General features: G+C 47.0%; 1 long non-coding RNA gene across 4 annotated transcripts in view; it reads right to left on the bottom strand.

The window, feature by feature from the left end:
• Positions 1-13,632, bottom strand: part of LOC106021594 — a 26,419-nt gene extending 12,787 nt beyond the window's left edge. Inside the window, exons 1-4 of one of the 4 annotated variants that reach the window (XR_002383975.2) lie at positions 13,519-13,632; positions 12,694-12,898; positions 3,328-3,426; positions 492-630 (exon numbers count right to left, since the gene is read on the bottom strand). This is a non-coding gene — a long non-coding RNA (uncharacterized LOC106021594). The other 3 variants (XR_002383973.2, XR_001196834.3, XR_002383976.2) reach the window with 3 other exon arrangements.

Below are 13,632 nucleotides of genomic sequence, written 5' to 3'. Positions count from 1 at the left end.
GAGCTGGTGGACTAACTACTCTACACCTGCACCAGCCCCCGGGGAAAAGAGGAAGGCGTTTGCCGCCCAGTCCCTAAGAAGCTAGCTGATGAGTTAAAAACCTTGGCTTACAAGGTTGGGCTTGCAGAAACCACAGTTCCCATGGAGAGAGAGAGTTCTTCCCATGGTGGAGGACCATTTCAGAGTCAGCAGCTAGAGGCCCAGCTTTTCCTGAGAGAGGCCCTTAACTAACCTTGGGTTCTACTCTTCTGTGCCCTCACCCAGTCCCTCAGAGGGCAGCCAGTTGGCCACGCCTCCCACTTTCAGGGCTGTAGATCCAAAGTTATGATAGGGACTTTTTCATCTTGGCAGAACTACAGAGAAGTCAGGGGTTAGGATTTATTCAGATTTAAAACTGGACTTAAATGTGTAAGGGGGGAAGGCTGAAGAGTAGCAGAAGGCTGGAGGAAGACGTCAGCCTGCCTCAGACATGCAGAAAACTTTGTACTTACCCTCAGACCAGCCAGGACCACAGTTCTGTTGAGTGCTGAGATGTCTGCGCTGGCGTCCTCTTATGCTCCATCCTTTGTCACCAGTCACCGGCACTAGCCAACAGCAGCTTTTCCCCAGAGCCAGTCGACCCCCACATAGCTGAAAAATAGAAAGGACATGGACCTCTGTTGGATCTAGGCTCTCTGCCTTTAATCACTTCTCTGTCCGCAGGTGAACCTTGCTGCCTAGTCTCGAGCCCTTTGGGCAATAGTAGACCAACAGCTGGATCATCCCTGACACAGAAGCCCCATTGGCCCATCAGCCTGCATCTCAGTGTAGGCTGGGGAAGGAAGACCTTACTATGCTCTATGTCCTGCGTTTTGCAAAGGGGCAGGGTGCACTAGCCAACTGACCTCTTTCTGTCACAGGATTACCTGGGGCTGACTCCAAGGCCTGTACTTTATGCTGAGTTCACTCTTGGCCTCCTATACCTGAGAGCTGTAGTGGTCAAGGCGTTGTGCTTACCCTCCCCTGAGCAAGAGACCTCTCCACCAGATACTTGAAGGAGCTATTGATGACTAGAGACAAGCCACACCCAGAGGTTTAAGGGGGCCCCTACATCTGTACCAGGGCTCCCCCTCGCGTCTGTGCCTCTGTGCTCCTCTCAATCAACGCTGACACCAGGGTTACCTCCTGGAGAAGGGGTGGCAGAGACCTACTTCTGAGGGCAAACTCAAGCAATGTACTGCTTTGCTCTGTTTCCTTCTGACTTTCTCAGACAATCTTGTATAGCACTCAAGGGGGCCTTGATCTCAAGATCCTCTCACCTCAGCCTCCTGAGTGTGGGGACTCTAGGCACGTGCCACCACACATAGGGGGATAGAGGAGTTTCTTCTTCTTCTTCTTCTTCTTCTTCTTCTTCTTCTTCTTCTTCTTCTTCTTCTTCTTCTTCTTCTTCTTCTTCTTCTTCTTCCTCCTCCTCCTCCTCCTCCTCCTCCTCCTCCTCTTCTTCTTCTTTTCTTTTTTGTGGGGTGGGGGTATTCTTCAAGACAGGTTTCTCTGTTGAACAGCCCTGGCTGTCCTGGAACTCCCTTTGTAGACCAGATTGGCCTTAAACTCAAAGAGATCTTCCCGCCTCTGCCTCCCAAATGCTTGGATTAAAGACATGTGCTACCACTGCTCAGCTTCTTTTTTTTTTTTTTTTTTTTTTTTTGGTTTTTCCAGACAGGGTTTCTCTGTAGCTTTGGAGGCTGTCCTGGGCTCAGCTTCTTTTTTAAAAGCATTTATTTATTTTTATTTTATGTACACGAGTGTTTTGTCTGCATATATGTATCTGCACCACATGCCAGAAGAGGACATTGGATCCCTTGGAACTGGGAACTAAATCGTGGTCCTTTGCAAGAGCAGCCAGTGCTCTCCAGCGCCTTCTTTCCTTTTTTTAGAGTCTGTCATGGTAGAAAAGCCATGGTGTTTGGGTGTGCGGGATGCTACTCACATTGAATCAATAGTTAGGAAGCAGAAAGAGAGGAACCCCAGTGCTCAGCTGGCTCCTGCCCCCTTTTCCCCCCTTTTTTTTTTTTTTTTTTTTTTTTGTTGTTGTTTTTTCGAGACAGGGTTTCTCTGTGGCTTTGGAGGCTGTCCTGGAACTAGCTCTTGTAGACCAGGCTGGTCTCGAACTCACAGAGATCCGCCTGTCTCTGCCTCCCAAGTGCTGGGATTAAAGGCATGCGCCACCAATGCCCTGCTTCCTGCCCCCCTTTTTAGTCAGTCTTGGACCAGCCCAGGATGGGTCTTCAGTTATACCTCTCCAGGAACCCTCACATGATTCTAAATCTAGCCCAGTTAGCAAAGAGTAATTACCACCCTTACCAACTGTGATCAAACACCTCTGGCCCCTATGATGGAAGATGCATCTAATGCATCTCTAAAAGTCTCCGTAGTCAACAGTTCTCACAGCAAAGGTCAACTCTGTCTCTCCTGAAGCTCAGGAAGACGCTTAACTGGGAGCCCCTGTGAGACAATAACAGGTGACACGTGTGTGAGTGACGCGTCTCCAACACACAGGGTAAACGCCCTCATGCCAACACAGGAAAGAAGCACAGGAAAAATCAGACCAAAGCAACACTAAGGTCAGGCAGAGGAAACCTGAAGCTTGTCTGGCGGTGGTGGCGCACACCTTTAACCCAGCACTTGGGAGGCAGAGGCAGGTGGATATTTGAATTCAAGCCAACCTGGTCTACAGGGTGAGTTCTAGGGCAGCCAGGGTTATACAGAGAAACCCTGTCTTGAACCACCTGTCCCCAAACAAAACCCTGCAGCTCCATAACTGGCATCTGGGACTCCTGGTGGCACCATCTAGGCTCTAAAGGCCACAGGTACCCCTGCCCTTCCAGCTCTGCTGCCTAAATCACACATAGCTTCTGTTGAACCAGCTCCACTCCATGCCTGCAGCTCTTCTCAGCTGATGTCCCATTCCCTAGAACCTCGGGTCTAGGTCTCTACTGCATCTTAGGTTTCACCTTCCCAGCCTCAGACAGTGGCTTCTCAGGGCCTCCTTATAAGGAGTCCAAGCCTACCACGTAGCACCTGGCTTCAGGGGCTTTCAGGAACACTGATGTAAGTCTCCATGACTCCATAACTGCATTTTGCATGCCTGCAAAACCACATGGACAGTGTTGGTAAACTGTGCTCTAGATGTGGTCTGACCGCCTTCTGCCCTCAGGACACCTTCCCTAGGCAGAGTGTGGTCTCTCTAGTTAATGTGACCATTGGTCTTATTACTCTATTGCTGTGAAGACACACCGTGATCAAAGCAAGTCTTATAAAAAGAAAGCGTTTAGCTGGGGATTTGCTTACCCTTTGAGAGGGTTAGTCCCTGATCATCACAGCAGGAAGGAGACAGGCAAGTCATTGGAGTAGTAGCAGACGACTTTACATCCTGGTCTTCTGCTTGATCTGCAACAGGCAAAGAAACACAGCACCTGGTATGGGCTTTTGCATCCACAAGGCCACACCTCCTAATCCTTCCCAAATCTTTCCACTAACTGGGGCCCAAACATGTAAACATAGGAGCTTATAGGGACCATCTTCATTCAAACCACCACACAGTTAATCTAGTTCATGGAACAGCTGGTTTCTCCTTTCTCTGCACCTGCACCATTCACAATTTAAAACTTAATCACCTCCTTGTTTTCAACAATTGAACATTTTTCACATAATTCTGACCAAGAGCAACAAGCATACTATGCTATCTTAAAATTTCCTCTGTTGGCTGGGCAGTCGTGGCGCACGCCTTTAATCCCAGCACTTGGGAGGCAGAGGCAGGCAGGTCTCTGTGAGTTCGAGGCCAGCCTGGTCTACAGAGCGAGTTCCAGGACAGCCTCCAAACAATACAGAGAAACCCTGTCTCGGAAAAAAAACAAAAACAAAAACAAAAAACCAAAAACAAAAAAACAAAAATTTCCTCTGCCAAATATCTTAACCCTTGTCCTTTGAATTCAATCTGATTTAAGTTTTCAGGACATAGGCAGAAAGCAGGCAGATTCTATTGATTTTGCTATAATATAATACAAACGGCTTATTCCTAGTTTCTAATAGGGTCTGCTGACAACCCATAAACATGTGCCTGCCATCTGCCCCCTGAGGTTCAGTCATCCACACTCTGCCCATACGTTCTGTCGAGCATGTTAAGCATCTCGAGCCTCCCGCTATCTTAGGTGAGAGAAAGGGGCCTGGTCATTAATCTGCACACTTTCCCCCACCTTCCTCTGAGGCCTCAAATGCTTCAATCCATTAAATTTAGCTTTAGCCAGGTGCGGTGGCACACGTCTGTAATCCCAGCACTAAGGAAGTGCAGGAATGAAGGCCAGGAATTAAGGACTAATCATGGCTACATAGTGAGTTCAAGGCTAGGCTATGCTGCATGAGACCCTGTCTAAACAAACAAACAAATAAATAAATAAAGCTGAGTCTCTCCTTGCACTAAGAGTGTAGCTCAGTCAGTAGAGTATTTGCCTGAAATGCACGAGTTCAACCCTGGAACCACGAAACAAATTTACTCCTTTTCTAACCTGCAGGCCCTAGAAGAGCTGGGCATGTTAACTAAGGACAGGCCATGAGGTGACCTCTTATGTCTCTTCCTAGTCTTGAAGGCTGCAGGGTCAGAGGTCAGAAGGGCTACATCCTACCTGCCCTCAAGCACCAGCTCTTTGAGGTATCACAGCAATGCCCACTCCAGGTTCCTCTCAGGCTGTGCATTTTATACATTGTCCTCCACGAACACTGGCCCAAAGCTTATACACTGGTTACACTGGTGATGACAGGGAGGCCACAGTGAGGGACACCCCAGGCTCTCTAATTGATGATAGGGAAATGACCTAGGGGCAGGCGTTCGTTCTCTCTCTCTCTCTCTCTCTCTCTCCCTCCTCTCTCTCTCTCTCTCTCTCTCTCTCTCTCTCTCTCTCTCTCTCTCTCTCTCTCTCTCTCCCTCTCTCTCTCTCTCTCTCTCTCTCTCTCTCTCTCTCTCTCTCTCTCTCTCTCTCTCTCTCTCACACACACACACACACACACACCTGCAGAGCTCAGACAGACAGATACCACCATCCTCCTTTACTCCAGGCAAAAGTAAAGGCTGCAATGGCAGAGGTTTTGCAGACTTTATCCTTAAATAACGTCTCCCCGCCCAAGGTCCACCACATCTCCTTTCAGACCTCCAGAGTAGCCTGTTGTTGTCACTGCAGCAATGAGGATGCCTTTAATAACCTGAACCACAAAGTCACCTGAAGAAAGACTGGAGCCAGACTGGGATGTAGGCCCATAATCCCAACTACTGGGGAGGCTGGGCATGAAGAGGATTGAATGCGTAAGGCCAGCCTGGGCTACAAAGTGAGTTCGGGTCAGTCTTGCTAACTTAGTGAGACCTAATCTCAGAATAAAAGGTAAAAGGACAGCTGAGGGTGTAGCTCAGTGGTAGAGAGCTTGCCTGTTGTGGGCAAGGCCCTGGGTTCAACTCCACGTACCTAATGGAAACACACATCACCCCCAAGCCAGTGTGACAGGCCACGCTGGTATTCCCAGCATTTGGGAAGCTGGGGCAGGAGACTGCTGTTGAGTTTGAGACCAGCTTTGTCTATATATGGTGAGTTTTAGGTCAGCAAGACTACAGAGCAAGATACTGTCTCAACCCCTCCCCCACCTCTCTTCAAAAACTCACCCAACCAACTTCACAATTAGAGTAGACCACACAGTCACAACCTATGGAGGAGAGGTGACTACACCCCTGAGGGTCCAGAGACATGAGGCAAAGGCTCTGGCTTGGGACAGAACTTGCTAGCCATAACCTACCTTTATTCCACCCCTTGTTTCACCATGCACAAAGCGGCCACCTGCAAAATCCCTGGTCAGTGGAATATAGACTGTAGAGACCTAAATCAGGAGAGATCCTGCCTCAGGCCTGGACTACTTGTGAGTTAACCAAAGCCTCTCTCTTTTTTCCCCCACTTCTCAGATTTATTTATTTGCTCTTACATTTTCTCTCTCCGTGTGTGTGTGTGTGTGTGTGTGTGTGTGTGTGTGTGTGTGTGTGTGTGTGTGTATCCACACGCCATGGGGCATGTGGAAACTAGAGGGTGACTTGCAGAAGTCACCCTCCTTCTACCATGTGGGTCCTAAGGATCCAACTCAGTTTGTTAGAGGCAGGTGCCCTCATCTACAGAGCTACCTCTCTAGCCCTTGACTTAAATCTTTGGGGTCAATGTGAAATCATTTGTTTGTTTGTTTTTGTTTGTTTGTTTGCAGACAGGGTTTCTCTGTGGCTTTGGAGGCTGTCCTGGAACTAGTTCTTGTAGACCAGGCTGGTCTCGAACTCACAGAGATCCGCCTGCCTCTGCCTCCCGAAGGTGAAATCATCAAAGGTGTCAGTTGCACAGGGAAGTCAGAGGAGGACATCAGGTGTCCTCTTCCCTGGAGACAGGCTCTCCCACTAAACCTGATGTCTTTTTTCACTATAGATGGGCATTTCCTGAGCATGCCTGTGGGCTAAGATTTTTAGATGGAGCCACAGAAGTCACATGGTTACCCTCACCGCTCCTCAGACAGGCTTCCAGGCTCATGAACAACACCAGCCACACTGGATGAACACCATAGACCAAGTAGGGAAGCCATCTGGGTGATGGCAGAAGTGGGATATGAATTTCCATGTAGAATGACAAAAGTGTAAAAGGGATTTTAGAAACAAAAGAACAGAGAGAAGCATGGCTTCTTAGTAGCAGCATTTTTCTCGGGTAAGCTCCGTTTTGCTAGAGACAAGCAGAGACTTGCCGGCCAGTACTGGTGGTAACTTACGCCTGCTATCTTGCAAAAACAGCAGTTAAAACAGCCACAGTTTTGATTAGCAATGTTGTTTAGCAGATAACAGACACGTGGCCATAAAAACATAAAGATTTACAGTAAAGTCAGATTCAGATGGAGAAAAACATCTAAAGGTTTACAGTGTGTTTAAAAATGTTTGTAGGCTTGGGAGAGAAAAAGAAACAAAGTAAAGTGGTTTAAAAAAAACAGAACGTCTGGGCAGTGGTGGCGCACACGCCTTTAATTCCAGCCCTCCAGAGGCAAGGACAGGCAGATTTCCACAGAGAAACCCTGTCTCAGAGTAAAATAAATAAATAGAAGTAAAAGAAGAAGAGTAATAAAACAGCCAAGTAAAAATGGAAAATACACAGAGTCTGGATATTGTATGCTATTATGTCTTTCAGTTGTTCAATTACTAAGAAAGAAACAGCTGCTAGGCGGATCTCTGTGAGTTCGAGGCCGGGCTGGACCGACAGCCTCCAAAACAATACAGAGAAACCCTGTCTCGTAAAAACCAAAAAAAAAAAAAAAAAAAAGAAACAGCTGCTAAAATATACTTGATAATGAATGCTGCTAAATTAATCCAACTTATATATTTTAAAAATGCTTTGACTTCTAAATCTAAACATAAGGACAGGTTACTTGGGAAAAAATATTTTATTTATGTTTGCACAAAAAATGGAAAGCTATGGATTCCTTCCAGGCTTCTGTGGTTTGATGAACCAAGATCTCCCGGAAGCAGTGGCCCAAGTTTTCCAACATCTAAAACAGCTGAGATGATGCAGCCTTACGGACTACAAAAACAAGGACTTGGCCAGGTTTCTGAGTTTTGTCATGATCCCCATGGTATGAACAGCATCCCCTATCAGCAGGAAGCAGTTTGGAATGAACCAAGTCCAAATTCCCAAATATTGTTTATAAATCTTTGTTTTCATTTAAATGGGGTTGCTTATAATTGGTTAATGATCACAACCAATCTCTTTTTAAAGGTAAAAGGGGATTATGGTATGGAAATGAATACTTTATATTGGTATGGTTTTTCATTTATTGATATAAATTTAAGTTCAATTTTGTGATATGTATATTTCTCCTCTTGATTAAGTATTGTGTTCATACTGATCTTTTTTTTTTTTTTTTTTGGTTTTTCGAGACAGGGTTTCTCTGTGGCTTTGGAGGCTGTCCTGGAACTCGCTCTGTAGACCAGGCTGGCCTCGAACTCACAGAGATCCGCCTGCCTCTGCCTCCCGAGTGCTGGGATTAAAGGCGTGCGCCACCAACGCCCGGCCATACTGATCTTTTAAAATGTAATATATAATGAAATACAGATTATAGATAGTTACCTATAAGTCAGAACTTATAGTTAGGTTAGTTAGGTTTTCTAGATATAGAGAATATTTGAGATATAGAGATAGTCTTCACACCTTTCAAAGACCTTCAGAAAATGGCATTTAAATGGTTTAGGGTTTTTCTTGACAATGAGAAATGTCCACTCCTGGCACATCAATTACATCTGAAAGGAAGATGGGCATCAAAGAAACTCGTTATGGAGTTTGCTTTTGACATGGCAAGATTTGCCATTTGAGCAAGAAACTGCTCTTGCCTAGACTGATTGTTGCTGTATAATCTGGACATGCAGGACCCACAGAAAAATGACTACTGAATCTGGACAGTCCTTCAGGGTTCCTGCTTCATGCAAGAGTCTGCCAGACTTTCTGCAGGACACAGAAAAATGACTGACAGACTGCCAATGCAGTTTGAAATTTCTTGCTTTGCTGAGAAGTCTTCCAGACACATTGTGGCCTATGGGCTGAAGATGGATGCCCCAACATTACAGAGGAACCTCGGGTGACTGTCCAGGTAGTGACTTGTCTCTGTCTATTATAGTGTTTATATATTATCCTTCTGTAGTCTTTGATGGAGTTGAAGACAGATAGTTACAATTATAGTTTTCCTTAGTTATAATAAAAGGTAAGTTACATATAAGACTTTAGACTCACAAAGATAGGATAGATGATATTTTCTTTGAATCTTACTGAATGTTAAGGACAAAATATTGTAACTATAGTTCTTGCTTGATAACTGTTCTGTTATATATAATTTGACTATGTTAAAGTTAAAGTCTTTCTTTTTTTTTTTTTAAGATTTATTTATTTGTCACATATACAGTGTTCTGCCTACATGCCAGAAGAGGGCACCAGAATGAATTGTAGATGGTTGTGAGCCACCATGTGGTTGCTGGGAATTGAACTCAGGACCCCTGGAAGAGCAGTCAGTGCTCTTAACCTCTGAGCCATCTCTCCAGCCCTAAAGTCTTTCTTTTTATTTAGACAGAAAAGAGGAGATGATGGGGGAAGTTCTGATATATGTCAATAAAGCACTGTTGGCCAACAGGGAAGCAAGATAGGTGGGACTAGGAGTCCAGGAGGATTCTGGGAAATGTAGTGAAGGTAGCCATGTGATCTCCCGGGAGCAACAGGCGCTCAGGAGTGCGTCCTCAAAAAGATAAGTCCTTATAAGATATATATTAGTAATTACGGGTTAATAATCAACTCGGAGCTAGCTGATAAGAAACCAAGCAAACGGCCAACAGCTTCTTAATTACTATAGTGTCTTGTGTGTTATTTGGGGACTGAAAGCGACAACAGGACCAGGTGGCAGGCAGGAAGAGTACACGTTACAATCTGGGTGTAGGAGGCAGGGCTTAACCACACAGTCCCACAGACAGGGCACTGATAAGGCTGGGCCTCCCCAAGTCCTACCCACAGCAAGCCACTGATAAGCTACTCTGGGCTCAGCCACCAGCTTGCAGGAAGCCAACTTTCACCTTTCCATGTGTCTGTTGCTCCAAACTGAATTCACCCAGATTGAGAATTCCAGAGCTTGGTCCCCAGCCCAATCCATGTCTTGGGCATAGACCTTCCCCCTGCTCCCCACCCCAGGAGAGCTGGAGGTGGTATCGTGCCAACATCATTGTCCTTGACCTCCCCACCATCCTCCTTAATTCCAAGCCACTCTTTTCACACAACTTCAGCTTTCCTGTGGCTTCAAGTGCCATTCTGGAGGTGCATCATACTGAACTGGTATCCTCAGCCTGGGCCCCTCCCCTGGACTCCAGCTTCCATTTTCCAGCCAGGTCAAACATGGGTGTCCCATTAAACCCTCAACAGTTCTGCTAATGAATTCATCTGTCCCCAAAACTTCTCCAACGGATACATAGCAGCACCCACACAGTCTAAAGCCAGCTCAGCTGAGCAGATCCCCACTCTACGCTCCCTCTCAATGTTTATATATTAGTTATATCCCTGCCCCCACCCCTAGCTTCCACTTGGACAACACGTTAGCTGTTTCCAGCAGCTTCCACCCACTAGCTTCACCCTCCCTTCCTTGTCATCCACTTCGGTGCCAGAAGCAGGTTCCAAAATACAAATCCAATTACTAAAATTAAAAATAAAAACCAGCACCATGCAGTGGTGGCACACACCTTTAATCCCAGAATTTGGGATTAAAGGGAGGCAGAGACAGGAGGGAATCTCTGAGTTTCGAGACCAGCCTGGTCTACAGAGGGGAGCTCCAGGGCAGCCAGAGCTACACAGAGGAACCCTGCCAGGAAAAGTAAAAAAAGAAAACCCAGCTACATGTGGTGGCACACGCCTTTGATCCCAGCACGTGGGAGGCAGAGGCAGGTGGATCTTCTTGAGTTCAAGGTCAGTCTGGTCTACAGAATGAGTTCCAGTACAGTAAGAGCTAAAGAGTGAACCCTGGCTCAGAAAAAAAAAAGAAAAAGAAAAAGAAAAAGAAAGAACCAATTATCTCATCAGACAATTAAATGAAAAGGTAGTTAAAAAAACAAAAGTGATGCATGACTTTAATCCCAGTACTAAGAAAACAAGAAGCAGGAGGATCTCTGTGAGTTTGTGATGAGCCTTGCGAGTTCCAGAACAGCCAGAGTTACATAGTGATAGTCTGTCTTGGCTTAAAGAAGGAGGAGGGGGAGGAGGAGGAGGAAGAGGAGCAGGGAAGGAAGGAAGGAAAGAAGGGAGAAAATAAAAACACTTTGGAAGCAAACAGTCAAGACACAGCCCCTGAACCCCAAACTTCACTGCTCCATCCTGCGAGAACAGCATAGCTCTCTGTGCAATGCAATTTTGGGAGGCATTGCTTTGCTTGAGTTAGGCCTTTCTCAAGAAAAGAATACTACAAAGTTGGATGCAGTACCAATAACAAAACGCAGTGCCAGTTCCAAGAATGAAAAGGGGCATCAGCCAAGGAGGTTCTGCCTCTGGTTACACAGCAGGGCTGCCTTGTGGTTCAGACACCAAATCCCACGAAGCAGAAAAGCACCACTGCCTTTCTTTTGAGACAAATTCTTGCTAAGCCGCTCAGGCTGGCCTCAAATTCATGATCCTCCTGCCTCAGTCTCTCAGGTAGCTGACTCAGGCGCATTCCATCACTTCCACCACACCTGCCCAACTCAAAGTGGTCTTAAACAAACAAAAACACCCAGCACAAAATAGGCTCTTGGCTCCACAATGTCTTAAGATAAAACATTAGAGCCATTGGGTCTAAAAGGTGGGCCCTCCCTACCTTCACGGTGGGTCTTCAGCAAGGAGCCCAAGTCCCTGCCTGCTCATCCTGTTCCTCACTCCCTGGTTCCAGCAGCATCCCACTGCTTGCTCCAAGGTCCCAGATGCTGTTACCGACCACCTTCCCTCTTCCCGACCACCTGTTCCACTGCCCATCCGGCAAATACTCCTTAAGACAAATCTACTGTCGGCTCCCTTGACGAAGCCTTTCTGAACTGACTGTCCCTTTGGTTCTGTTTTCCTTTGCCTAACAGAAACATGTTAACCAAGCTGGGTGGTGGTGGCGCACGCCTTTAATCCAAGCACTCGGGAGGCAGAGGCAGGCGGATCTCTGTGAGTTCGAGGCCGGGCTGGACCGACAGCCTCCAAAACAATACAGAGAAACCCTGCCTCGTAAAACCAAAAAAGAAAAAAAAAAAAAAAAAAGAAAGAAACATGTTAACCACCTGCAATTCTCTCTCTGGTTCACAGATCTACCACTGTGGATAGGAATCATGCTCTTTTTTGTTTTGTTTTGTTTTTTGTTTTTTTATTTTTTGAGACAGGGTTTCTCTGTATTGTTTTGGAGGCAGGAATCATGCTCTTGCCTTCAAAAATGAAGGTATTGTCAGACCTGGCTCAATGCCTGGTCCACAGGCAGTCTTTAGCAAATGTTTATCAAATGAATGGCTACAGAAATGCGCATCTCATAGTATTTTTGGTTGTGAGCCTAGCCTTTAGCGGCTGAGCCATCTCTCCAGCCCAGTATTGTTTTTTTAAAGGCAGGGGTCACTATGTAGCCATGTTGGATCTCATGATCCATTCACCTCAGTCCCCCAAGTGCTACTAGAGTCACAGATGTGTGGCACTACATGTAACTCATGCTCTTGCCTTTAAAGTCTTGGTACCTATAAAACTCTAGCTCCAGTGTGACAGTAGCCCAGAATGGAACCTTACAAAGAACACTAATGCCTACTTAGATAACTGCAAAGACCTGGCAACTGTCTCCATCATGTTCATGGGAGAAAACAATGATGAGACCAAAAATTCCAACAGGTGAAGAGTCCATAGACTCATACAACTGAGCTTTGCCTTTTTCAAGACAGAATCTTATGGAGACCAGGCTAGCCTCACACTTGCTATATAGCTAAGGCTGGCCTTACCCGAGTGCTGAGATTACAAACAGGCACACACCACTATGCCCAGCATGCTTCAACTTGTTTCTGCATAGCAGATTCCATTAGCCCAAGCTATGAACACACGATGACAGGTCCCCACTGCAGACACTAGGCAGGCCAAGAAGTCCCCTTACCTGGCACAGTTCTAGGTGCCTGTGTAGCGGCTCTTGTAGCTCCCATTCCAGAGGTTGGCAGACACCAGGACTACAGTCATCCCCACCACACCACTTCTGAGCACGCCATCCACAGCCTGAAATCATGTTGCAGGCACCTGTTCCCCTGTATCCTCGGCCGGCTATTGCTGGCATTGACGGACAACTATCTATGCCTCCCCACCACCTAGGAAAGAAAAAAGGTGGAAAGGGGAAAGGAACCAAGATGCAAGAGGCCTGGGAGAGGGGCAGTCCTTCCTTCCACCTGTTAGAGCAGTGGCTACTGCATTTATCCATTGCCTAGGGATAGCTAGGACGCTCGGAGCCCAGGCCACCACTTAGGGAAAGAGGCAGGAGTGGGTTCTAAGTCATAAGGGAAGACCATTCTGGCCTGGGGTAACCGGACCCCAATTTTCCCTCTTCTTTCTATCCAGCCGCCTCCCTTCTCACCTCGGAGTCTCCCCCATGACCCCCACGGCATCTTTCCAGTCCCCAGAGTACCATCCCACCCTCACGCCCATCAGCACCTGCCCGTGTGGTTCACAAGGCGTTTCAGCCTTCCCTCCTTTCAAGCCACAGTCTTTTCCCTCAGCCAGACTACCCCCTTTTTCTCTGTGTCCCCATCACCTTGCTTCAGAGTCCGGCTCTAATGCCTTGTTTCCTTCCCCGGGTCACCAACCTCCGCTTCCAGGAGGTGCTTCCTGCCCAATGCTCTTCTTCAGTAGCCCGGCAACTTAATGCAGACCACTCCTCTTCAGCTCCCGGGACTTCGCCCCGCCCCCCGCCTCGGCGCAGCGGTCCCTTTACCTTTAACAAACCTCCACGTGCTGTTAAAGGCGGTGACAGCATTTCCTTGTCTCTCTGCTTCGGTCCCTGGAGGCGCAGCCTATTGGCTCCTGGACTCCGCTGGTCTCGTTCTAA

The sequence above is a fragment of the Mesocricetus auratus genome, unplaced genomic scaffold (genome assembly GCF_017639785.1).
Source record: "Mesocricetus auratus isolate SY011 unplaced genomic scaffold, BCM_Maur_2.0 Super-Scaffold_100007, whole genome shotgun sequence".
Classification (NCBI taxonomy): domain Eukaryota; kingdom Metazoa; phylum Chordata; class Mammalia; order Rodentia; family Cricetidae; genus Mesocricetus; species Mesocricetus auratus.
Note: the sequence above shows the minus strand (reverse complement) of the source record. Positions and strands in the feature narration are given on the sequence as shown.